This window comes from Macaca nemestrina, chromosome 11 (genome assembly GCF_043159975.1).
Source record: "Macaca nemestrina isolate mMacNem1 chromosome 11, mMacNem.hap1, whole genome shotgun sequence".
In the NCBI taxonomy this organism is placed as follows: domain Eukaryota; kingdom Metazoa; phylum Chordata; class Mammalia; order Primates; family Cercopithecidae; genus Macaca; species Macaca nemestrina.
This window is the reverse complement of record NC_092135.1, coordinates 49,815,519-49,843,370: the sequence shown is the minus strand read 5'-3', so window position 1 is coordinate 49,843,370 and position 27,852 is coordinate 49,815,519. Positions and strand designations below refer to the sequence as shown.

General features: G+C 41.3%; 1 protein-coding gene across 5 annotated transcripts in view; it reads left to right on the top strand.

The window, feature by feature from the left end:
• Nucleotides 1-27,852, top strand: part of LOC105492663 (calcium voltage-gated channel auxiliary subunit beta 4) — a 264,780-nt gene that overhangs the window by 128,465 nt on the left and 108,463 nt on the right. The gene's annotated exons all lie outside the window — the stretch shown is intronic.

Genomic DNA, 27,852 nt, shown 5'->3' with positions numbered 1-27,852 from the left:
CTCTTTAATGTGTACACGTATTTCATAAATGGATTCATTGTGTATTTTGATGTTAGTGGAATTATTCTGGGAATAGATTTATTTTTCATTCATCAGGTTTATTACACAAACCGAGGGATGTTCTTATGGGGATCCATGGAAGCAGCAGAGAAAGTTACCAAAAACCTACCATCCAGAAATAGTCACTGTTAGTATATTGCTGCACACCCTTTCAGATGATCAATCCACATATATGTAAATAGGTCAGTCTCAACCTGCTACTGTGTGTTGCATCCTATTCTGTTAAATGCTGTTCTCACTTGAGAAAAATGTTGAGCATACTAGGACTAGAACTGGCCTGCACAGGAGACGCTTTGCAAAATTGAAAGCTCCTACATGGACCTTCTGGAATTGTGAGCAGCTTGAAATATAGATTCTTAGGGTATATTGTAAAGTGATGCCGGGGTTAGTTGCACATAGAATTAATAGTTCATTTCTCTGACACAATTGCTTCCATTTCTAAATGCTTAAATTCTAAAGCATTTAGAAGGAGAGACCTGATCTTTTCCTGTGAAAAAGATGATCAGATCATCATTCAGGGCAATTTCCAGAGAGGAAAATGTAGTCTTTAAGTGTTTTCAATGATAGAAAGGAATCATAATATATTGATTCATACTGTTAGAAATTTAATGTATGTAAAAGTTACAGCAAAGGTAAATTTTACAAACAATATGTATGTATAACAATATGTGAGTGTATGTATAAAAGCACATGTTTAAATTTACATGTACCTACACATTATAAGGATAGCTTTGTGTTAGTTATTTAAACTATTTATTTTCTATAAGCTGTGGAACTATGTATGTTTGTCTCAATGTCTGTGCACCTCTGCATGCATATGTACTGTTCATCCTCGTACCTTCACCTACATTCATATACAGATATGTTCCATGCATCGCTAATTGATGGTTAATGCTAAGTGGGAGATTTCTACTGTGGAGCTTTTGGAGAAGGAAAATTAGCTGCTTTTGATATGAACAAAGATACCCAAGAGAGCTGAAAGACAACGCAGCCACAAGAGAATAAAGGATTGCTCCTTTCAAAGTATAGTAAAGTTATTTTAAATATGAAGATATGTCCTTGTGCTTGCTAGGGAGGTGGATAAACTTCAGAGAGAAGGATTTATATGTTTAGGGGCATTCGGAAGACACTTTAGGGATTTAAGGATTAGATTTCTTTTGGAAACAAGAAGGCCAGAGGTCTGTATGGTTTGGTGGATCAGAGCATCCCTTCTGGGGTCAAAAAGTCTTTCTGGTCTATTTATAGAGAATGAGGACTGATTTGTAAGAGAATCCAAGGACTGGATGTTGGCATCTCTGACCAGAGAAGAAAACCAAATGTTGCTCCTGGTTTGTGTAAGGAATTTGACTCAGAAAATCAACTTGTTTTACTCAGCTGAGCTATGTTGGTGTTTGGCTAGGATGTGTTAAGTAAGTGATGAACAGGGCTTTCTCTTCAATCAGCAGTGATGGTTTTCTAAAATATAGATTGAAATTATTTCTAGATATAACTGGCATGGAGCCAAAGAGAGAAATTCCTTGAATCGATCAGATCCCATGAATTTGCTGTTCCAGCTTGTCAGTCTTGCTGCTTTCTTGTTAATTTTCTGTTTTTGAGTCACAGAGGCAAGAATTTGGATCAATCCTCGCCAAGTACTTCCGTGTCTCCTTTTCTGCTGCTGTTATTATTATTATTAGATTATGATGAGTCAATCCAGGATTTTAGAATAAGGTCCTGTGACTCCCTTTGTATATACTCAATGAACATTCCATTATTCTGTGGTGCAAGACATTCTGTATGAGGGTCAGCAATAACTGTGAACAACCATTCTTTTAGGGTGAAGGTGGGGAGGCTTCCCATTGCCTTAACTCTTCTCTTTCTATGGGGTTCAGCTTGGACCTTATTTCTACGTGGACAGTTCTCCCATTCTGGTCACTATCTCCCCTTTACTGTCTCTTACCCAGATGAACAAGGCCACCTAAGGAGGACAAGAGGATATAACTGGACGGGCTGTCATGTTTCATTCTCTTCTCTTCCCTCTCCCACTAGTCCTTTAAAATAATCATCAAGCCATGAACTCAGATATCCATGACGTTAAGTTAAAAATTGTACCAAGGAAGTGCTACAGATACAGGCTCTGTGTTCTCATCTACATCGGCTGATTTAGGGGCCTTTCATGTGGTTGCATCAGGCTCTGGTGGCTGTGAAAACAGCAACAGCTGTAACCTGCCACACTAGAAAAAATAAATTCATTGGGTGAATCCCTGAGTTCTCACAGGAGGCTGGGGCACTGCTGTGTAAAGCTAGTGCCCTGTCCTCAGAACAACTTAGTGTGTAAAACCTAAGGGAGCTTACAGTTCCTATAAAATAATGACAACTTTGAGCTTTTTAAGACTTTGAAGGGCGTGAATCTAAGATAAAACCGTGTGGCTATTTTTACAGTACGTATTGGTATGCCAAAAGAAGGTAGCCCAGATAGCTCACGTGACAATTTTTGAGATCTAAATAGACCAATACTTGCTCTTGCTCTACATTTTATATTTTATAACATAACTGTATAGTTTTAGTTATAAGTATTTTCCTCTCTTTTTAAATGGTGCCACATTGTTAGTACTTCCTGTGTCCTTTGTTTTCTTTTGTGTCTGGCATCAGAAATATTGAAAAATCTTATATTTAAAACAGGATGTTCTGAATTTGCTTTTACCCTTTTCATTCAGAGGAGTTGATCCAAGGGATCCACTCAGACACGGAGACTGGCGACTGTCAATTACTCAGGAGCTTGTCTGTGTAGTTTGTAAAAAAAACCAGTTCTCTTATTTTGCCTTTCTTATGCCTGTTATTCCTTAATCTCTCTTTTCTTTTTAACCTGAGCATCATATAGGAAAAAGATTCTGACCTTCAGTGTTATTACTCTATTGGCAGCTTTGTTGAAAAGTTTGGTGAGTGATAAGGTTGTAGTTGAAATTGTTTCTAGATCTTTTTAAATCTCCATAAAACTTAAAAATTTTTGTCTTCTATTGGGCATATCTATCAGCCAGGAAAATTTCAGGTTTACTTTTTGTACTTTGTGTTATGAAAAAATGGTGTAGTATAATAGTGTCCTGATAAAAAGTGGAGACAGATCAGGCGCAGTGGCTCACACCTGTAATCTCAGCACTTTAGGAGGCACAGGTGGGCAGGCTGCTTGAGCTCAGGAGTTTGAGACCTGTCTGGGCAACATGGCAAAACCCCATCTTTACAAAAAAATAAAACTAAAAAAATTAGCGGGGCATGGTGGCGTGTGCTTGTAGTCCAAGCTACTCAGAAAGCTGATGCGGGAGAATCGCTTGAGCCCAGGAGGTTGAGGCTTCAGTGAGGTGTGATCTTGCCACTGCACTTCAGGCTTGGTGACAGAATGAGACCCTGTCTCAAAAAAAAAAAAAAAAAAAAAAAAAAAAAAGATGGAGACAGTGCCGTATTGCCAGGGATTGAATCCTGACTTTCCCTTTCCTACTTTGTGGCCGTGGGTATATTTCTTCAACTTTCTGTGCCGTTGTTTCCTCCTCATGCCTGTCAATAATAATTGAACTTACTTTTTGGGTGGTTTTGAAGATTAAGTTAGTTAATGTGTATAAAGCCCTTAAAATCAGATAAATGTTATCTGCCATTATTGTTATACATATAATGAAAATACTTACAGTTTTGGTAACTAAATATGCTCCTTCCTCTATAGGTTCTGTTAGTCCAACCAAATTTTTTGGTTTATTTTCAGAGCCCTTGCATGGTTTTTGACAGTGATTTCCAAAAATCTTATAGTGGTTGACAGGTAAAAGAATTCAGTAATCCCCGAAGACCTTATGATTAGTTCGTTGTATTTTGTTTTAGAAAAGCAGGTGGTAAAGTGTAATTGAAGAACACTGCGAGGCCAGGCACAATGACTCAGGCCTGTAATCCCAGCACTTTGGGAGGCTGAAGTGGGTGGATCATGATATCAGGAGTTCGAGACTAGCCTGGCCAAGATGGTGAAACTCCGTCTCTACTAAAAATATAAAAATTAGCTGGGCATGGTGGTGTGCGCCTGTAATCCCAGGTACCCGGGAGGCTGAGGCAGGAGAATCACTTGAACCCCGGGAGGCAGAGGTTGCAGTGAGCCAGGATCACGACATTACACTTCAGCCTGGGCGACAAAAGCGAAACACCATCTTAAAAAATAAATAAATAAAAGAAAAAGATAAGAAGAAAAAGAAAGAACGCTAGGAGTTGGAAATCTTGGTCTTTGCCACTTCTTAACAGTGATCGTGGTCTAGTCACTTAATCTCTGACTCTGTAATCCTCAGTTTTTCCCTCGTATAAAATGAAGATGTTTGAGTAGATCATTTTCTAAGGTTTCTTCACATGCAAAATTTTGTACTTTTTGCTGATAAGCAGTTTCTTCAGTTAAGATAAAAATGTCACCATATGCCATTTGCTTTTTGAAATGATCAATTACCACGGTGTTTTGTACATACTGGGTAAGGTGTCAGTGTTCAGACCTTGAGTCTGGATGTTTGGCCTTTTCAGTTTCTTTGATGGAAGCAGGTATGTGTGGTGCATATCTTTGAGTAGAGTAGATGTTTGAAAAGGAAAATGTTTTATTTAAGACTTTGAATTCTAGAAGCCAAAAAGGATGCTTTGTCTATTGCTCGTTCGCTTGCCAATACCCACGGTGCACTTCCAGCCCACAGTGATTTGAGCTTGGAAACACTTGAGTCTCATCTCTAAGAAAAAAAATCAAAAGCAAAAGCTTTCTGAGAAGTAAATTTCTCCTAACTCTTACTGATGATTGAGGAAAGGTAATTCTACTTTAAATTATTTTTCCTTCTTGGCTAAGGTATCTGAGCTCTACACTACCAAGAGTATTGATAAATATTTAAAATTATTGTTTTGTGATTATCCTGCCTAATAATCAAGAATATTTGTTGTTCAGTGTTTTCTTGCTTTACAGAATTTTCTTCAGCTCATTATGATTATCCTTTGGGATGTCTTAAAACCAATAATTCATCAGTTGAAAAACCCCGGGAATATAATCAATTCTAGGAGACATTCATTAATTTTAAAAGTCATTCATTACTTTTAAAAGGAATAATTGTGCCTCACCTGGTTAAGTTCCCTCTATGATAAGATGAAAGGATGCAAAGATGAGAGAGAAAACATCAGTCTTGACTTGAGCCCAATCTTTCAAACATGCCTTTAAATAATGTTTGCATGAAGTAAGGGTAGGCAAATAATTTATCAAGCTAGAAAACTATGGCGAATGTCATGCTAAAGTGGTTAGTACATAAACAGATTAGTTCCCTAGCTTATTTCCAAAGAGTTATTATTGATAGTTTAATATCATCTAATTTCAAATGATATCCTGGAGATTAATGTCTTGGGGTTTACTTGATTCAGTGGTTCTATTGATCCAAGTGATAGAATTAAGAACCTATTTATCAAATTTTCAAATCATCTCACTTGATCATGTTGTTAATGCTTCGAATATAGAAACGGAACCAAGGTGAAGTTGATAAGGTAGGGGAGCACAGAACATTTAATTATGATGCACAGGGCCCTTTGTGAAGTGCCAGGATATTGCAGAGCAGGGTAAGTAATGAAAGCACACAGATCAAGGAACGCTGGGTAGACATTAGATTTCAAAAAGAAAAGAGCACATGATAGTCACGTTTCACATTTAATTAACTAAAAATAAAAAATTTGGTACCTAAAACATAATACATATTCTAGAGTGCCAATGACAGTATTTTTCTGTATTGTAAAAATTCCTAACGCCATATTTTGTACTTTATTGATCCAAAGGCACACTTTTCCTCCCATATTTAACATGTCTAACACAGGGCTATATCTTAAAACTAATGTTGTCTTGCAGTTTTATTGGCAGTTTTTTCCCATTAGTGGTACATAATCTAATGTTAAATCTTAAAAATATTGATATCTCAAATTCAGTGACATAGGATTATTTGGGGGAAAATCTTTAAACAATACAAAACCATAGGGTGTAAAAAATTAGTCTTCCTTGATAACTTCCTAATCTGCTCTCCTCCCCACTGGTAGCCATTCTTAACAATTCAGTGGATATCCATTTCTATGCATTGACAAACAGGAATATTTAGAAAAATGTACTTACAAGCAAACTTGTCATATTTGTAATCTTTAAAAATGCAAATAAGATCATAATAAATATTATTATTCTGACTTGCTTTCTTTACCTAAAAATGTACTGTGGATTTTTTTTCATATTAATTGATTCTTTTTAATAAAAAGTGACATAATTGCTGTGCAGTGTGGTTTAGCCATGATGAATTTTTCCCACTGATAGAGGTTTAGAATGTTTCTTGTTTTTCAGTCCTACAGATAAATGCTACAGTTAACATTCCCCGCCCCCCCCTTTTTTGTTTAGACAGAGTCTTGCTCTGTTGCCCAGGTTGGAGTGCAGTGACGCAATCTCGGCTCACTGCAACCTCTGTCTCCCGTGCTCAAGCAATTCTCCTGCCTCAGCCTCCCGAGTAGCTGGGATTACAGGCGTGTGCCACCATGCCCAGCTAGTTTTTGTATTTTTAGTGGAGACGGGAATTTCACCATGTCGGCCAGGCTGGTCTCGAACTCCTGACCTCAGGTAATCCACCTGCCTTGGCCTCCCAAAGTGCTGGGATTACAGGCGTAAACCACCGCGCCTGGCCCAACATTCTTTTACATGAATCGTTGTGTACACATGGAGCATTTCTCCAAAACAGCTTCTTAGAAGTAAAATTACTGGATCAAAGGATTAACACATTTTAAGATGTATATATATTGGTGAGCTTTGTAAAACATTTTTCCATTATACATTCTTTTTTGGTTCAGAAAAAAACCAATTTAGTTCAGCCTTTTTAACTTGACATATAAGACTTCAAAGAAGTTTCTTGATTGTGGAGAGCAACTTTAGGATATGACCTCCAGATTCTGTAGGAAGAATTTATTTACTGTCTGTTGTAATAATTTGGTTTAAAAATAACACACAAAAACGTGGGAAGTTTCACATGCCCTCATCATATCAAAGATGAAACAGCTGAGGCCCGGAGAGATTAGGCCATTTGTTTAGAATGACGCAATCTGTAGTAGAAGTGGACCTAGAGCCTTCCTCACATTTCTTTTTATTATTTTGAGACAGAGTCTTGCTCTGTCACCTAGGCTGGAGTGCAGTGGCGCCATCTTGGCTCACTGTAAGCTCTGCCTCCTGGTTCACGCCATTCTCCTGCCTCAGCCTCCCGAGTAGCTGGGACTACAGGCGCTCGCCACCACGCCAGGCTAATTTTTTGTATTTTTAGTAGAGACGGGGTTTCGCTGTGTTAGCCAGGATGGTCTTGATCTCCTGACCTCGTGATCTGCCCGCCTCGGCCTCCCAAAGTGCTGGACTACAGGTGTGAGCCATTGCCCCCGGCCCACATTTCTTTCTAGAGCAATATTTTTTTTTATGATGCCAAATTTCAAGGATTAGTACTATAAAAAAGCTGGAATAAACCTGAAGAGTGGTATAATCATATTATTTGTATGGTGCTTGACAGCTTACAAAACAGTTGAGAGTTGGGAGAATCTCCAAAACAGAGATCAGATTGCTCTCTGACCCAAATGGTGAGAACTTTATCTACTTGGAGACAAGATTTGCTTACCAATTTCTTTCAAGCTTTTGTTGATGTTGCTTTATGATATGGTTTGAAGTCCCAAGTCGTTGATGGATTAGAATGATAATACACCCATAAAACTTAAATGAACATAAAATTGCAATGCTAGAGAATGTCACAAAGAGGTTTTGTGTTTTAGGGAAATGTTAGCGTTCTCATGATTTGTATGCAGCTCTTGATGACAGTTGCAAGTTACTGCTACGTTTGGCCTTAGCCATGAGCATCCGAATTTCATTTTTATTCTCTGCCTTTCTCATTTACGATTCATCTCCATGAGCTTCCAATTCAAAGAAACATTTGCATGATTCAGTAGCAATATTTTTTAAAAGGTAAAAGGAATAGCAGTATTTGCAAAAGGTACGAGGAACTGTAAGTTCTGGGGGTGGGGGTGGAGAGTGTCTCCGACAACATGCTCAAATCAGGATAAATTGAGAGGATTTAAAAAAATGAAAAGATATTGGTAGGGTGCAAGGAAACCACAAGGGATAGTGCTGTACCCCCATGGCTAGTAAGTGCAGAGTTGTGAGCACTCCTAGAAAGGGTGTGGTTATAGGAACCTGGGAAGACTGAACTGTGTCCAGAAAGCTACCTTGAGAAGGACACAGCTTTCCCTGTAGATGGATACAGCCAACTTTGAAGCATCCCACAAGGAGGAGGCCAGAGAATAAATACCCCAATCTTATTCTCCCTTACTCTGATCCCTGCTAGGGTGCCTTTTGGCCAAACTCAACCAGAAGCCAAAGAGCAGAGCTTACAGGTTAGACACGCAGTGCAGTAGCAGAATGGGGAAGGATGAAGGGTGGTTTAGAGAGGTGATTTGGTTCCATCTGTATTACTGTATTGTCTGAGTGTATATACACATAAGTTGATGAAATCATATAATTTGAAGACATTCTTTTTTTTTTGAGACAGAGTCTTCCTCTGTTGCCCAGTCTAGACTGCAGTGGTGCAATCATGGCGCACTGCAGCCTCGGACCTCCTGGGCTGAAGTGATCCTCCTACCTCATTCTTTTGAGTAGCTGGGACTACACGTGCATGCCATCACACCTGGCTGATTTTTAATTTTTTTGTAGAGGTAGGGTCTCACTGTGTTGCCCAGACTGATCTCGTACTCCTGGGTTCAAGCAGTCCTCCTGCCTCGGCTTCCCACAGTGCTAAGATTATAGCCATGAGCCACTATGCTCAGCCTGAAGCCACTCTTTTTTTTTTTGAAATGGAGTCTCGCTCTGTCACCCAGGCTGGAGTGCAGTGGCCGGATCTCAGCTCACTGCAAGCTCCGCCTCCCAGGTTTACGCCATTCTCCTGCCTCAGCCTCCCGAGTAGCTGGGACTACAGGCACCCGCCACCTCGCCCGGCTAGTTTTTTTGTATATTTTTAGTAGAGATGGGGTTTCACCGTGTTAGCCAGGATGGTCTCGATCTCCTGACCTCGTGATCCGCCCGTCTCGGCCTCCCAAAGTGCTGGGATTACAGGCTTGAGCCACCGCGCCCGGCCATGAAGCCACTCTTAAAGCACACCTCTGAAGATGCAGGTGAAGTTCTAAAGGAGCTGTTGTTGGTCATCTTCCACTGGAGATGGGTGTTGGCTTTCATGTGTGGGAATAGTTTCACTGCAATCTATCTCCTGGGTTTTCATTCCTGTACTGTTGCTTTGATGAAGACCTTGAGCACTTCAACAAAATGTCCAGTAATAGGAGCAAATAAAAGATTTAAATGTTAGTTTTGTGGAGAAAGCTTGAGAAGCTAAGCTAAGAGGGCTTCCATGATTGCCTTCAAATACCCAGAGGCCTCTGTGGAGAATGAGAAGATAAAGGAGAGTGTGAATGAGACCAACTTGTGGCTTAGATGTGCTCCATTGTCATGGCCAGGCCAGAATAATTTTCAGGATCTCTCCAAATGTCATCACGTTGTGATTCCCACCACATATAACAGTGAGAGGAGTAGGGGGAACAGGGATTAGCAATGTGAGATTTTACAGTTCTGATGATGCCTCCTTATTAAAAGATTTGTTGACTGGGCAGGGGTAGGAATGCTAAGAGGAGCATTTCCTTTACATGGATGATAGTAGCTTGGAGGCCAAGTCTTGCCATTTTTAGTCAAGCTAAAACAGACCCCACGTGTCTCTATTTAAAAATCAACTCTGGTTACTGGTTTCACAGTGTGTAAAATATGTGAAAATCCATTGATGTACATGTATGATATCTGCACATTTCTACATATGTGTTGTACTTTAATTAGAAATTTGGGGAGTGTCTTTTGGGGAAACAAGTGAAACTAATGGAATTCTGAAAGCTGTGATCAGGATTAGGATGGATATAATCAAGGCCCTTTCTTTCCATTGCTAAGACTTGCACAATGTAGAAGGGAGCAGATTCATGCACTCACTAGATGCTGGAATCCTGAGTGCAGAAAGAGCACTAACCCTTGACTGGTGGACCAGTTAGCCAAGGATTGGGACACGTGACCCATCACTGGGACGTGGGAAGAGCATGTGCCTCCAGTCTCTGGAACAGAAGGTGCTCTCATTGGTGATGCTCATGATGGCCTTTTGCTTCACTGCCCTCCCTGGGACCGATCGCAGTAGTGGTGGTCATGTGCCCAAGCCAGCAGATGCCTCACCTCTCTGAATAGCCAGGATTCTTAAGGTAAGGCGAACTAAGGGGAAGTAGATTTTCTCCTTGCTTTTAGCAGTGTCTGCGGGGTCAGAGCCAGGCTGTTCTCAGTGGTGAGAGCTGGTCCTTATGCTTACGGAACTGTGCCAATGGCCACAGCAGAGAGTCAATTCCAGTAACAAGGAATAAAATCATTGCCGTGAGTCGCAGTTGTGTTTTATTTTGATAAGATTCTAAGGTTCAGATGTTTACTCCTGGGAGGGTGTGTGCTTGGCATATGGTATACAGAGACACTCACTGGAGAGGTACTGCATGAGTCTTTAAATATATGTAAGGGGTTTTATGAAAGCTAAGCTAGCATACATATTATATGACCACTGCTTGTATTGTTTCGTTTTCACAGTTTAAGGACATAAAATAATCTACTTAAAATTGATTTCTAATTTTTATAACTCAAATTCTTACATTATTCCTAGTGTAGAGTGCAGCGTTATAAGAAGGGTGAGGCAGATCTTATAACTGAAGTATACTGTTACCATTTGTTATGGGTGCTTTTCATTAGCTGTAATATTTTGAATAAAATGTGTGTGTGTTAAACTCCTTGAATCAGAGCTACAATATAAAGAACTATGCAAATTATGCAAGATATTATAATAGGATTTTATTAAGATTGAATAGTATGTTGATAAATATGATATTGTTCTGCTTTGGTTTTGAAATTACACAGGCATAAAAGTAGCTAAAAAAAAATTGTTCATCCCACATTCCAAATACAAGGTAGGTAAATTTACCCCCAAAATTTAAAAGCAAGAAAAAAAAAAGAGTAGGATACACATAAGATAGAAAGAGAATGAGAAATGCATAATCTAGATTCTATGAATGTTTTGATTTATATTGCTTTTAACTAAAATATGTTCTGGCTGTAAGATGTACAAGTAGTTGTTAGATTTTTCATTTGAGTGCTGCATTTACATAGAGAAGCTGGCTTTCAAAATGCCAGCCAGCAGCCAATTCAAATGTGGAAGATTTGAGTCTAACTTAGTGACTAGTTTTGTAAGATGTCTTGAGGAAGTTGGGGGAAGGGTATGCATGGGACACCTTGTTCTGGAAACTCAGCCAGAATTTTGTCAGCTGTGATTCATCTGATTCTTAGGGTATTCGAATTTCCAGTTCCTAATTTAGAGCTTGCAAAGATACTGTGAACACAAAGCCTCACCTCCATGTATTTAATGGAAGATGTATAGTTTTGAAGTTCCAGATTGCCTTCCTGTGGAAAATGAGGACATTCAGCAGGCTGTGGCTATAAACTATATCATTTCTTTAGAAGTATAAAAAGTGTCGGCCGGGCGCGGTGGCTCAAGCCTGTAATCCCAGCACTTTGGGAGGCCGAGACGGGTGGATCACGAGGTCAGGAGATCGAGACCATCCTGGCTAACACGGTGAAACCCCGTCTCTACTAAGAAATACAAAAAACTAGCCGGGCGAGGTGGCGAGCGCCTGTAGTCCCAGCTACTCGGGAGGCTGAGGCCGGAGAATGGCGTGAACCCGGGAGGTGGAGCTTGCAGTGAGCTGAGATCCGGCCACTGCACTCCAGCCTGGGCTACAGAGTGAGACTCCGGCTCAAAAAAAAAAAAAAAAAAAGTGTCCATTATCCTATCAGCATTTGTGTTAAATGACTTCTGAGATGCTCTAATCAAGGATGTTGATAGACTTTGGAAGCATTTCCCAGTTTACTGATTGGGCCTTCCTCGAGGTCCTTAGACTCCAAGCAATTATTGGACCTGTCTGTACTGGGAACAGATCAGACACTGATAGGTAGTTCTTTTCATTGTACCTACACTTAAAAATACCTAGCCTCCTATTTGAAAGGAGCCCCTTATCTGTGATCACACATTGTATTGATGTTTTGCAGAACATACTGTGAGAGAAATTATTTGCAGTAGGTAATTGGGAGCCATTGACAGATTTTTAAACTGGAAAGTGGTTTGATCAGCTGTGCATTGGTCAGGGTGGAAGACGGATTTGAAAGCTGTGGAAATAGTACAGGTGTGAGCTGATGGAAGCCTGAACTAGGGCAGTAGTAGTGGGGATAGAGAGGAGGAGGTGAACTGAAAAAATATTTAAGTCATAAATGCATCAGGTTTAATGACTAATTAGCTTACAAAGGAAGAGGAACTCCCACTTTTGGCTTAGGTGACTGACTGGTTGGACAGTGATGCCACTGAGATTGGGAAACTAGGCCATTTTTTTCTGGTATCTTTTCTGCTGACCCTGGGGATCTCAGGTTAGAAGCCAGGTCCAGGATTGAAGTCCTCAATCCTTTAGCCATTGGTTTCTGGCTAAGAAAGTTACTGACTTCATCCCAAGATCATGAAATAGTGTCGTTCTGGACAGCTGGGACTCCCCGTGACCGGGAACTTGCTGCCGAATAATCGGGTTGTGGCTCTATCCATTCTGGGCCTATACCCATCCTTATATACCCTATTATGCCCTGTTTGGAAACTACAGAGGAAGCTTGCCATGTATTATCCTTTTCCATTAAATGTTTCTTTTTCTATTTAGAAGTAGATTGTAACATTTTCCAGAGTCTCTCATACTTCTTATATGTGGTAGATGAGTTTCTAGCCATTAATTTAGTGTGCCTGTTGATACATGTGAAGAAAACAGGTTCCTAGTCAAATAAGCTTGATAATCACCATACTCTGTCCCTTTCTCAAAAGATTCACAGCACCCAATAACCCACTAATATCTCTTAGCATTCTGCAATAAATAAACCAAGTAAATTTTATTTAACCCAAAGATATCCCAAACTTACTTGATCTCAGAACCCATTTTTTTCCTTAAAGAATACCTATTAAGTACTTGAATAACTAGTATACTGCAGAATACAATTAGGGAAATGCTGGTTTAGTTATTTACACCAGGCCTAATAATCACTGCAAACCATCTCAGTGTTGTAGATTGAAAGGATTTTGTGAGATGGAGTGAAGTTAACGTTAAATAAATATAGTATATATATTTCTGGGACCTCCCTCTTAGGAGACTTTGATTCAGTTAGTTTGGAGTAAGGCTGAGGATTCATATTTTTGGCAAACGCTCCCCAAATCACTTTCATGTAAATTCTTTGAGAAATACTGGGTCAAATTATTGTCTTGGTCAGCTCGAGAGTTTGTGACAGTGCACAGCACTTAGTTTCCTTGTTCTTTGAGGTTCCTGTCCACTTATTTGGGGTGGTAAGCACTTTGAAGTATGAATGTCTTTCTTTAAATAAAATATAATTGGTTTATTCATCTCCGTATCCTTACTCTGCCCTTGCTTGCCTTGTGTGCTTGCCTCAAGACAGGCACTCAATAAATGGTTGTTGGAATGAATTGAAATTCAATAACTTTAATTCCTCCAGGAATCAAGAGGAATCTAGGGAATGGTCAGAAATGATTGAACACAATATATTTATCAGGGATTCCCAAGGGACACACACACACACACACACACACACACACACACACACACACACACCCCACACACACATACACCCACACACCCATGCCCAGCCACTCTACTTTTTTTTTTTTAAATCAAAGTGAATTTAAAATTGGGGGTTAGCAGGTTTAGGAAATTAAAAGGCCTATACTCTTTTTTTTTTTTTTTTTTTGAGATGGAGTCTGACTCTGTTGCCCAGGCTGGAGTGCAGTAGCACGAACTTGGCTCACTGCAACTTCCACCTCCCAGGTTCAAGCGATTCTCCTGCCTCAGCCTCCCAAGTAGCTGGGATTACAAGCATGCTTCACCACACCTGGCTAACGGCTAATTTTTGTATTTTTAGTAGAGATTAGGCTTCACCATGTTGGTCAGGCTGGTCTTGAACTCCTGACCTCAGGTGATCCACTGTCTTGGTCTCCCAAAGTGCTAGGATTACAGGCGTGAGCCACTGCACCCGGCTGGAAATTAAAAGGCCTGCATTCTTAAAGGAGCCAGAATATGATGAGACACTCAGCTATATTGATTGTAAAAAAATTGGTGGTAGTGTTACTCTCCCTCCTCCCCTACAGTCCTAGACCCTATTCCTTAGAGTAAACACTTGATAGTTTGTTTCTTTAATAACAGCTTCACTGCATATAATTCACATACCATAGAATTCAGCCGTTTAAAGTGTACAATTCAAGGGTTTTACTATATTCAGAGTGGTAAACTACAGCCATCACCATGACCAATTTATAACATTTTAATCACCCCAAAAAGAAAACTCATACCTATTAGTAGCCACTCCCCATTTCCTTCCAACTCTCTCAGTCCTAGGGGGTGTGTGTGTGCATTTGCCTCTTCTGGATATTTTGTACATAGGGATCCACACAATAGACAGCCTTTTGTGATTGACTTCTTTCATTTAGCATCATGTTTTCAGGATCCATCCATGTTGCAACTTGTATCAGCATTTCATTTCTTTTTATTGCCAAATATTATTCCATTACATGGATAGATCACATTTTATCTATTCATTCATCCATTGATGGACATTTGGGTTGTTTCCACTTTGTGGCTATTATGAATAATGCTGCTGTGAACATTCACGCACAAGATCTTGGGTATGTGTGGATCATAAGTTTCTTCACCAGTCACATCAAAATGCATCATCTTTAATAATTTCATGTATACTAAAAGTGTATCGAAGAGGCAAGGTGTTTTAAAATCCCACTCCACTGGCCTGAGTGGCCATATCTCAGCTATTTCCATATAATCTTGCTCTTGTCAGTTTGTATGACTAAGCAATGCTCAGTCTCAAGTACAAGAATTGTGGACACTACTCTTCCTTTTGAGAATCTCTTCTCCCACATCCTCTTTATACACTTTATAGACTTTGAATTGCTCAACTCTTTTTTTTTTCTTCTATTTTTTATTTTTGAGACCATGCTTTGCTCTGTTGGCCCAGGATGAAGGTGACCCAGGATGGAGGGCAGTAGTGCTATCATGGCTCACTGCAGCCTTGACTTCCTGGGCTCAAGCAATCCTCCCACCTTAGCTTCCTGGGTAACTGAGACTGCAGGCGTGTACCACCACACCTGGCTAATTTTTTATTTCGTGGAGATGGGGTCTCACTATGTTGCCGAGGCTGGTTCAAACTCCTGGGCTCAAGCAGGCCTCCAGCCTCAGCCTCCCAAAGTGCTGGGATTGCAAGTGTGAGCCACTGCACCCAACCAAAGTCCAACTCTTATTCCGCTTCTTCTATGAGGTTCCTCAGCTTTTCCAACCTCTTCTGAATTCCCATAGCAACATTTGCCCCATTCACTTGGGCGTTAGCCACCTGCAGCCTTGGATGGCTTCTTCACCATTTCATGTGTCTGCATGTTATTTCTGCAAACATAGGATTCTAGAGGGCAAGGATCAAGTCTTACCACTCTTTTTTGCCTTCCTTCCCTCAACCCCAACTATGAAAGGGTAGAGAATGAATTTAAAAAGACATGTGGCACAGTGATACACAGAAAGTTAATATCGAATGAGTGAATGAGTGCTATAGCTCTATGATATTGATGTTCTCAATGCATAGTAAAATGGGAATGGTTTGCACCAACCAGTGAGCCAATGTCGAGTGTAATTAAACCAGGTGCAGCTCTGAAATTGTGGGGGGCTTATTTAAAAGTTGCTGACTTGTCACAGAAAATGCCGAAAGGCATTCTATTTTGAAATAATCTTGTCTGTATATCATATAGTGTCTTTGTTTCTTCTTGTTCTCATTTGCAAGGACATATTCAGAGAGATTGTCTTGAAAATAGGATTCTTTCAACTTCTTCTCTTTTATTTCCAAGTTCAGATCATAATTTAGCGACTGTATTATTATCAGAGTCATTATGTCTGTGATGGCCATATCGAAATCTCTGTGAGTTTGCAGGCAAGGTTAGTTATTTGAATGAACCCTGCAAACGAACCTTCTCATGTTAATCTCTAAAGCCAAATAGAAACAGACAAACAAACAAACAACAAATTACAGGAAATCAGACACATAAAGGTACAATAATTTGAAACAGAACAAAGGTATTTTAGTTTTTCTCACTCTTGGCAATGAAAATTTCTCTATAAAATCTGCTCTTCAGACATTTCCCCGTGGATGACAGAATTAAGCAAATCATCCCAGTTTGATCTTTATGAGCTGCTTATGAAACGTTCCTTGGAAATAATTCTGCCTAAATAAAATTACTCTATTAATTCATAGCCTTAATTTTGGTGTGATGTTGAAAAGAACGAAGGACCAGGATGGTCTCCGTTGGTAGTAATAAACCATTCCACCCTGGTTTAGAACGAGGGGCTTGCTGAAGGTTGTAGAGGCAGAGTATACATTATAGTGAAGCTGTGGTTGTTGCTTCAGGGCCACACTGATGACCCTGGTCACAGTCGCAAGAGGTAGATGACTGATCCCTTCCACAGGAATGTGTCCTTGTATCCCCACGGTCATTCATGTTAAGATGGGAGGCATGTGGGTGACTTCCTTAAGTTCTTACTGTGAAAATATATTGACATATTTGCTCAACAGACAGATTGAATTTGTTGTAAAGACATCTGAGCTTTGTAAATTAATCCTGGATATATCTATTGATGGTCTTCATACGGGGTGAACACGTTTGTCAGTGTGTCACCAAAGGACTGTTTATGGATGCATTCTTTTCTGAGCATCTAAATGAAAAGTTCACAAGTACCTATGGAATTTCCAATACTGTGCTAGAGATGACAGCTCTTATAAGAGTCATAGAAATAGAAGACGTTCCTAGTAGAAAAATTCTTAGAGTGAAATCAGGAGGAGATCCGTGCATTTGAAACCACCAGGAGGGAGCATAGAGTAAGAGGATGGGCTTTATGTTTGCGAAACGAACTGGACTTACAATGCTTTCCATTTACTAACTGTTTGGGTTTGGACAATTGTTTACCTCCCTAAGTGTGTTTCACCATCAGGGCCAGAATGGTTCTAAGTGCTCCACACAAATTCTTTCCCTCAATTTTCACAATGACTTTCTGATATAGATATTTTTATCACACATTTTCTAGGCATAAAAAAAAGATCAAGTGATGTGTCTAGGGTCATGCAGCTAGGAGACAGTGGAGCCAGGATTTGAACCCAAGTGTCCTACTCTAGACTCTCATCTTAAAACAGGAAAGGGAGGGGTTGGAGGGCTCGAAAGGAGAGCATGGCAGGCTGAATAAAGAAACAGAACAAGAGAAGGAGTAAGCGAGGTACTGGCACACGAGTAAGGATGGGGACCTGCTGGTGTTGGGCATGGCCATGGGATTCACATCAGCAGGTGTTGGACAGATCCCGTAGGCAGGAGGGAGCCATTGTCTCCCAAGAGGGAGCTTCCTTTGCACTGGAAGAATCCTGAGAACATGTTGGTCTCACATTTATGCCTCCATTTCCTTTTTGAATTCCTACTGTTGATGACTGAGCCACTTCATATTCATTTTCTGTGTCAGGACAAAATCGCTCATCTCAGCTCAGTCATCCCTAATTTTCTTAGGTTTATGACAGAAATTGCTCCTAATACCCCACCTAGTATTCAGTTTCCTCTCCGTAAACATATACCCAGTCTTCTTTTCTCCACAAGCCATTCTCTGACTTATTCATCTATTCGTTAAGCCCAGTCTGAATGGTTGAAGACCGTGCTAGCAAAACAATGAGCAAAGAAAACTAGAAACCGGTTTTCATCCTTCTCACACGATTCCCTGAAATTCACCCTTCTTCCCAGGAATATAAATGTTTCAGATGTTTTTGAGTAACAGTGCCAGAACGTGAATCAATTACATCATAAAACAGGCTTTTAGTTCAGCTGACATTTTGCCCCTGTCGCAATCCTTTTTTGATGAAGGAATCAGGGCACTGATTTGCATTCTGGTGCATTTGCTCCTGTTTCCTTCTGGGGCAGCCCATTAAGTTCTGGACTAGCTGCTTCTCGGGTCCCGTTATTTGGAGCCTCTGGCGTTCTAAGGCATATTATTAGCCAGTTTTAAATATACCTCAATCATATTTACATTTTCTTTGTGCATTCCTTTTAACCATCTGGGAAACAGGATCCATTCTGCCACCCTTTCTGGAGATCACCTCTCTACAGAGGCAGAGTGTGGTGAAGCGACAGAGAAAGAGGAGACCTCAAGTAAGGGGGACCTTTGGAGTCTTTTCTAGACTGTGCATGGCTCTGTCTGTCTGTCTTAGAGCTATCAAAGAGTAGTCTGTATTTTGCAGAAATAATAACCCTTGGAATCCTATTTCTAGCTGTCTCTTCCAAATCATTACTCCCCATTGTAGGCTTTCTATGAGCCATGGACTGTTTCAGGGCTGCTTTGTATGTTATTTATACATCTCATAGGTAGGACGTGGCTGATTCCATTCTGAGTGGATGGTTTAGATCATTGTTGACTCTGATTAGTTGACATTTGTATCACAGTAGTTATTAAATAATTTGAATAGTGCCCTTCACTATTCTGAATACCTTAGATGGCATATATACATATATCATTTAATTCTCAAAAGAGCAGTTGAGGTAGGTGTTATTATCCCTATTTGACAGTTGAGGAAACTGAGGCACAGAGAAGGTAAATGACACACAGTCTATGGCAGAATTGATGTTCATACCCAGAGCTTCCAGGCTGTTCAATTATGCCTTGCTGCTTTCCAAGCCCTACAAAGCCCTTTTTCAGTTCTCAGGATGCATAAGGAATTTTTTTGCAGCTTTGTTTACTAGACAGGTTCTCTCAGAAAGCCTCCTTCTCGAAGACCAGAGGAAGGAGGTTTAATCAGCTTCCCTGTGCGGAGGACTCCAGCTTCCTCATTAGTCTTTTATGTTAGGAAGAAACAGAGGTGCATCCGTGGCAGAAGCCAACTGCTGCAGTTTGCAGGCATCTTTCAAGCTCCTTTCCTTGAAGCCTGTGGGCCAGCCTCTGCTGTGGGAGCTAAGCTGCAGTGGGAGCTAAGCTTTCTTCCCATGTCTCCCCTTGCCTGGACCTCATCTTATTGCCCTGACTTATGATATATCTCATTCCCTTAACCTATCAAGTTCCATCACTCAAAGGAGCACACTGAAACTTATTCTCACTGACCTTTCTGATGCCTCTTCTCCTTTAAATTCTTAGCATCCTTAAGAGAAATTGGAAAATGTGGTCATCTGGGGCTGTGCGCCAGCTCTGGAGGGCTTCCTTAGTCAATACCAGCCTTCTAGCACTTCAGTCATCAGAGATTGATTGAAGGGGGAATTGGGTAGGGGAAAGAAGAGGGTGGCATTTGGTTATTAGTTTTTGTTTTTAATTTTTAGAAATTGAGGTGAGATTCACAAACCATGCAATTAACCATTTTAAAATGAACAATTCAGGCAGGATGCAGTGGCCCATGCTTGTAATCCTAGCACTTTGGGAGGCTGAGGTGGGTGGATCACTTGAGGTCAGTACAAGATCAGTCTGGCCAACATCGCGAAACCCCTTCTCTACTGAAAATACAAAACTTAGCCTATAGTCCCAGCTACTCGGGAGGCTGAGGCAGGAGAATTGCTTGAATCCAGGTGATGGAGGCTTCAGGGAGGTGAAATTGTGACACTGTACTCCAGCCTCCAGCTGGGGTGACAGAGCAAGACTCCGTCTCAAAAAACTAAATAAATAAATGAACAATTCAGTGGCATTTGGTACATTCAGAATATTGTCTAACCACCACCTCTATCTAGTCCTGAAGCATTTTCATCACTCCAAAATAAAACCTTGTACCCATTAAGCAGTTACTGCCCACTCCCTTCTCATTCTACTGTTGGCAATCACCAATTTACTTTCTGTTTCTGTAGATTTACTTATTTTGGATATTTCACATAAATGAAAGTATACAGTATGTGACCTTTTAGTCAAACATTCATGTAGCATAATGTTTCAAGGTTCATCTGTGTCATAGTATGTATTGGTACTTCATTCCTTTTCTTATGACTGAATAATTTTCCATTTATGGATGGATGGCGCACATTCATCTGCTGATGGGCATCTAGTTTTGTTCCGCCTTTTGGTGATTGTGAATAGTGCTGCTGGGAACTTCATGGACAAGTATTCGTTTGAGTTCCTGTTTTCAGTTATTTGGGGGATATAACTAGGAGTCAAGTGGCAGGGTCACATGGTTATTCTCTGTTTAACTTTTTGTGAAACTGCCAAAAGATTTTCCGTAGGGCCTGAGGCATGGGCCATTAGTTTTGATAGAGATCTTTAGAGCAGGCATCCATGAAGTCAGGAAAGGACATATGACTGTCTCTGTAGAAACTCTGTGCATCTTGGAACAAGGCTAAAAATGTACATTAGGATGCCTTTATTGAGAAATAAAAATAATGGCTCTGTATGTATAGGGGCAGAGGTTTTTTTAATGTCTTCCCAGGTTCATCTCCCACTAGGATGATGGAAATAACTTCTTCTTTCATCTCTCTCTCTCTGGCCTTGTCCCTTTCTTTCCAGTCCTTCTCTTGGAGTGGTTTCCTCTCAGAAGACTATTTTCTGTTTTTATTTTTATTTTTAATTTATTTTATTTTTTATTTTTGGGATGGAGTCTTGCTCTTTTGCCTAGGCTAGAGTGCCATCTCAGCTCCCTGCAACCTCCGCCTCCCTGGTTCAAGCGATTCTCTTGCCTCAGCCTCCCAGGTAGCTGGGGCTACAGGCGTGTACCACCATGCCCGGCTAATTTTTGTATTTTTAGTAGAGACAGGGTTTCTTCATGTTGGCCATGCTGGTCTCGAACTCCTAACCTCAAGTGATCCACCACCTCAGTCTCCTAAAGTGCCAGGATTACAGGTGTGAGCTACCGTGCCTGGCCAGAATACTCTTTAAAATGCAAATCTGATCATGTTATTTACCTATATGAAACCCTTCAGTAGTTCTCCATGGCCTTCAGAACCCATTGCAGATGCCTTTCCTTGGCACATCAGGACCTTGACACCGTGGCTCTTGCTGGGACTTTAGCCTCGGCTTCTTCCTCTTTCTCACAGCCATCCTTGCACGTCAGTCACATCACCCACTTGCTAGGTCTCTGAATGGACTGTGCTCTTTTATACCTTCTTGCCTTTGCATATGTGTCCTCTTTTGCCTACAGAACTAACTGTTCCATCTCCTTCAAGGCTTGACTCAACATCACATCCTGCCAGAAGCCTCTCATAATTCCCTAGTCTGAACTTTTGGTACTTTCCTCTGCATTTTAACTCCTTGTTTGCTTCTCTGTATCTTTTACTAGGCTCCGTAAGGGCAAGGATGCTTACTCTGTTTAGTCCATGATGTGTCTGAAATACCCGTAGCCTTGCTTGGCAAAAAGAAGCTCACAAAATAGGTGTTAACTGAATTGAGTGTCAGTCCTCTTAGGTCAGGATGGCACTTTTCTTTTTTTTGTTACCTATTTATTTTGATACCTATTTGAAAGCAATAGGTATCATACGTGTTAATTGAATTAAAGTATGGAAGGAAAGAGGAAGGGGCAAAGAAGGAGGAATGCAGGGAGAAAAGATAGGAGGAGAAGAAGAGGAAAGAAGAAAGCAGGTCAGGTAAAGAAAAAGACCAAAAACCAAAAAAGAGAGCAAGCAGAAAGAGGTAGGGGAATGAATGAAACCGGGAAAGACAGGAAGTGGATACCAATGACACCTACCTTTAAACAAATGTACTATCTTTCCATTTATTCTCTAGATCTCATAATTATTACTTTAAACTGTGTGCTTGCAGAGTAGAAGGGTGGAAGAGAGAAGCTGGAGAAGTGTAGGGCTTAAATCCCGAGAATGAATGCCTCCCAGTCACACCTCATTCCACTTACACGCCATACTGTAGCCAGGGGCAGGGGAACTAGTAGTTTCCAAATCCCCAAGGGTACCTGGCCCTTGGCATGAATTGCTGCTTCCATTATATCTGTCATTTTAGACATTTTTTTTCTGACAGGGTCTCACTCTGTCGCCCAGGCTGCAGTGCAGTGGCACAATCTTGGCTCAGATGAATCTCCCATCTCAGCTTCCTGAGTAGCTGGGACTACAGGCACGCATCACTATGCCTGGCTAATTTTTGTATTTTTTTTTTATAGAGACGGGGGTCTCCCTGTGTGCCCAGGCTGGTCTCAAACTCCTGGGCTCAAGCGATCCACCCTCTTTGGCCTCCAAAGTGTTGGGATTACAGGCATGAACCACTGTGCCTGGTCTGAACTGTTTTTAGGACCTTCAGGTCAGAGCACAGAAAGGGACATTCAAGACTGAAGTGGGAGTGGCTGTCTTCTGCCTTTTGCTTACCTGTCCCAGGTTATATAATTTACACCTTTGCTAGTGATGCCACTGCCTTTTGACTGCAGCTAAACTGCAAGGCTCATTTAGGAAATGCTAGCTTTGGGGTAGGAAAGCTTTTTAAATGTAGATCTCTAAGAAAAAAATGACACCTGGTTTGTTCCTAGTTTCTCATGAGAGATTTTAAGGCAACCAGTCCAAATGCAATAAATACACTAATGACACTATCATCCATACCCACATTGCCTTATGCGTGCCAAAAACTGAAAACCCAAGAAAGCCGCCAAGTGAGTCACTGGCCTCCTGAAGGCCTGATCTCCTCAGTGGAACACCAGAATGCCCTCACCTACCTCCGGCAGCCTCAGCCAAGATTCCTCAGTATGCCATTTCTGCACTCTGGTTTGCCTTTTCCTCCCTTTTTAAGCTACTGCTGCTTGTTTTTATAAACCAGGGACTTATCAGCCAACAAATAGACATTCTCATAATAGTGAGTGAAATCTGATCATATCTGTCTCTCTGCTGGGCTCCAGGGCAGGTGCCTGCAGGAAGTGCTGGGTGGGCTCAGAAGCAGCAAGTGGAACTGGCAGTGTCCACTCCCAAATAGAAGCCTTGCTGCCAGACTGAGAAGACCTCGCAGCTTTTTGCAAATGAAAGAACCTTCTCCCTACCAAGGGAGCCCTGCAGTTAACGTTTCCAGCAGCACTTTTGAAAAGTGCATAGACATTCTCAGGCCACTTGGGATCTGTTCTGAAGTTACTTAGTCTATGTGTGATGCAGAATTCCTATAGCAGCGACTCTTAAAGTGTGGTCCACAGGCTACTCTGCAGTAGAATCCCGCCCCCTCACTTCCCCCGCCCAGGGAAATTGGTTAGGAATGCAGTTTCTAGAACTCCACTCAGGATCCACTAGGGGCAGCAGGGAGCAGTATCTTTAATAAGTACCCCACGTGATTCTTCTTTGCACTCTGAAGTTCCAGAACTACTGTTTTGCAAGTTTACAGAGCAGCAGATCTTGAAAGGCAAGCAAGCCCTGGACATCTTCTATTTCCATCTTCTGTTGCCTGCGTAGCCTCGTCCCTGTTGTTTCACCTGGGTGACCCTGTGTTACAGGATGACACTACCAACCATGAAGTGCCTTCTGCAGGCTGTGGAGGGCGCTCCTTCTGGGGATCCGGTTTAATCCATTCTTTTCATGGGGTTGCTTTTCCTGAGGACTGCTCTTTTTTTTTTTTTTTTCACATTGACCACACACAGAATGTTTTTCATCCGGTGTCTCTTCTTAGGGGATTGGACTGAAATCAAATTTCAGGCTGTGAGCACATGTCACACCAGGATTTATGGCACAGGACACCAGAATTTGCTCAGGTTTTGTTTTCTAAAGGACTCAGAATCGCCATCCTTCAGAGTCATAATATTCCTTCCATAAGGAAACATTGAAGAGATTGATGAAATTGTATTGATGAAATTTCATCACTGAAATTTGTATGAAATTTGATGAAATTGTAAGAGAGAAACAGCTTATATCCCTGGGTCGGTGTTTTATTTTTTCTTTCTCTCCTCCCCATGGGACATGCTGGCCCCGCTTCCCACCCCATTGTGCCAGATGCCTCACGCCCTGCTGGAGCCCTTGGGTACTCAGGACACACCCTGAAGCTCTGATCTTTTTCTGACTGTTGGTTGTCCATCAGAATGTATCTGTCATGTAGCTCATGTTCTCAGAGTTTTGCTAAATTGATGATCTCATTATATATTGTTAAGGAATGCTAATAGTTTAAAGTGCATCCAACAGCCTTCTGATAATATTTGTATCTCAGTAACAACCTTTAGTGGAGTGAGTAATGTAGGATTTTGAGGCCCCTTAGGGTGACCAGCCATCAGGGTTTGCCTGGGACTGTCCTGTGTCCTAGGAAACACTGAAGTCTCAGGCAAACAAGGAAGTTTGGTCACTGAAGCCTCATTGGGAGCCTTTTTTTTTTCTTTTTTTTTTGAGACGAAGTTTTACTCTTGTTGCCCAGGCTGGAGTGCAGTGGCGCAATCTTGGCTCACTGCAACCTCCACCTCCCGAGTTCGAGTGATTCTCCTGCCTCAGCCTCCTGAATAGCTGGGATTACAGGCACCCACCACCATGCCTGGCTAATTTTTGTATTTTTAGTAGAGACAGGGCTTCGCCATGTTGGCCAGACTGGTCTTGAACTCCTGACCTCAAGTAATCTACCCGCCTCGGTCTCCCAAAGTGCTGGGATTACAACAAAGTGCTGGGATCCCAGCCGCCGCACCTGGCCTTGGGAGCCATTTTATTATAATAACAACAACAACAACAACAACAACAGCAATAGCAGCAGCAGCAGTAGTAATAATAATAGCTAACATTTATGTGGTGCTTTGTGCCAGTGTTGTTCTAACTTCTTCATATACACACACACATGCACACACACACACGTTATTCTTTTTTTTTTTTTTTTTTTTTTTTTAAAAAAAAAACAGAGTCGTCTTGCTCCATCACACAAGCTGAAGTGCAAAGATCTTAGCTCACTGCAGCCTTGAACTCCTGGGCTCAGCTTCCGCCTCAGCCTCCTAAGTAGCTAGGACTACAGGCGTGTACTATTGCTATATTACATATATTAACTCATTTGTTCCTCTCAACAACCCTGTGAGCTATGTACTAACATTTCCCCAATTTTAATTTTAATTATAATGCATTTATTCAAGACAGGGTCTCACTCTGTCGCCTAGGCTGGAGTGCAGTGGTGCAATCGTAACTCACTGGAGCCTTTACTTCCGGGGCCCAGGTGAGGCTCCCACCTCAGCCTCCTGAGTAGCTATGACTATGGCACACACCACCATACCCAGCTAATCTTTATAATTTTTGTAGAAACAAGGTTTCACCATCCTGAACTCCTGGGCTCAAGCAGTCCTTCCGCTTCAGCCTCTCAAAGTGCTGGGATTACAGGCATGAGCCATCATGCCTGGCCTGTCCCTATTGTTGAGATGAGGAAACGGAGATAGAGACACCCCTGGGCAAGTACAGGCAGGAGAGGAAGATTTCTGGAATTTCTAAAGTTGGCATGAGTCTGCCTGTTCTACCTGTGTGTAAGGCTGCTGTGCAAGACATAGTCCTGGGATAAAACTGCCTTCAAAACTCGAGTATTTTGCATTATCCCAGATAGCTTTCCTTTTGATGAACTTTTTGTTTGTTTGGAAATCATTTTAACAAACAAATACATTGAGACACCCAGTGTCTCAGTCACTTATTGGGACTAAGTTCAATATTTACTGGAAGTTCTACTGAGAACAGAGAAACCCAGACTGCAAGCAAAGCTTATACCCCTACCCCATCTCCTGTGAATAGCTAATGAGGAAATCCTGTCATCTTTTGTTATGTTATGTATTATGCCATTTTCTTCCTATTCCTATTAATATTGACCCAATCTAAACCCTATTGTCTCACAACTGGATTACTGCCACAACCTCATTTTTGACTTCCTGGATTCAAGTCCTTCTCTTTCTCTTCTTTCCAAGAAGACAGTTTCTGCTAGAACTGTCTTCAGTTGTAACTTTTTTGTTGTTGTTGAAACAACAGGGTCTTGCTCTGTCACCCAGCCTGGAGTGCAGTGGCAGGATCTCGACTCACTGCAACCTCCACGTCCCAGGTTCAAGTGATTCTTCTACCTCACCCTCCTGAGTATCTGCGATTACAGGCGCCAGCCACCACACCTGGCTAATTTTTATATTTTAAGTAGAGATGGGATTTTGCCATGTTGGCCAGGCTGGTCTCGAACTCCTGACCTCAGGTGATCCACCTGCCTTGGCCTCCCCAGGTGCTGGGATTATAGGCATAAGCTACTGTGCCCGGCTTTCAGTTGTAACTTTTATCATCTCTCTCTCCTGTTTGATACCTATACTCCCTTTTTCTTCCAGATCAGACCCAAATAACTCAAGGCTAATTTTTTCTGTCTACAATATTCTCCTGTATTTCTCATCATAGGAGCTCAGCACTGAAAAGGACCTTAGAAAGTACAATCCCAGGCTGGACGTGGTGGCTTATGCCTGTAATCCCAGTGCTTTGGGAGGCTGAGGTGGGAGGATCACTTGAGGCCAGGAATTTGAGACAAGCCTGGGCAACAAAGCGAAACTCCATCTGTACAAAAAAAGTTAAAAACAAAATTAGCCAGGCATGGTGGCACGTGCTTGTTGTATCATCTCAGCTACTCGGGAGACTGAGGCAGGAGGATAACTTGAGTCCAGGTGTTGGAAGCTGTAGTGAGCTGTGATCACTCCATTGCACTCCAGCCTGGGCAACAGAAGGAGACCATGTCTCTAAAAAAAAGAAAGAAAGAAAATATAATCCTGTATCCGATAATCAGTGTTCCATACAAACCATCATTCAGGGGCAATTTTTAACACCTTCAATGACAGGCAACTTCATGGAAACACATTTCATTTACACATTTTGTCAGAAAGTTCTTCATTGAATGTAGGTAAAATTGGAGTCTTTATAATAATTGTTCATCAGCCTTTGTTCTGTCCTTTTTTCATCTGCCAGCCTCTGAATATTTGCACATGGCGATCATGTGTTATCTTCTCCAAATGATGCATAATCAGTTTCTTCAAATGATCATCAAAAATCCTTTACCCTCCTGGTTATTTTCTGGAGGCTTTCCCAGTTGATGGGGATCTTCCTAATATGAGGCACCCAGAACTGGACGAACCCCTTATTAGCCTTTGGAAGTGGGATGACATGATTAATATTAGTCAACTAAAACCACATTCCCTCTCAATGAATATTTGTACTGCTTTTAAGCCATGCCTTTCATGACTGTACTTGGATAGTTTTTTTTTCTTCCAGAAATAAGTGTCTTAATCTGTACTTACTCCATCTTATCCAATCTGGCCAACATTTTAGCCAGAAGATCTCTTTATAGATTTTCCATCTGTCATCTTATGTGTGAGTATTCTCTTCCAGTGTCATGGTCAACCCTAAATTTGATCATGGTTTCTATTTATGTTTTCAGCAAAGCTTGTGATAATGACAATTTGGGCAGGACACGTTTCAGAACCAGCAGCACTACTGGGGGAGCCCACCCGCAATATTTCAACATAGGTTCTTTCTATTTTCCATAAGTGTCGGTCGGCTGAGAAATAAAGAGAAAGAGTACAAAGAGAGGACTTTTACAGCTGGGCCACCGGGGGTGACATCACATATCGGTAGGACTGTGATGTCCACCTGAGCCTCAAACCAGCAGGTTTTTTATTAAGGGTTTCTAAAGGGGAAGGGGTATAATAAC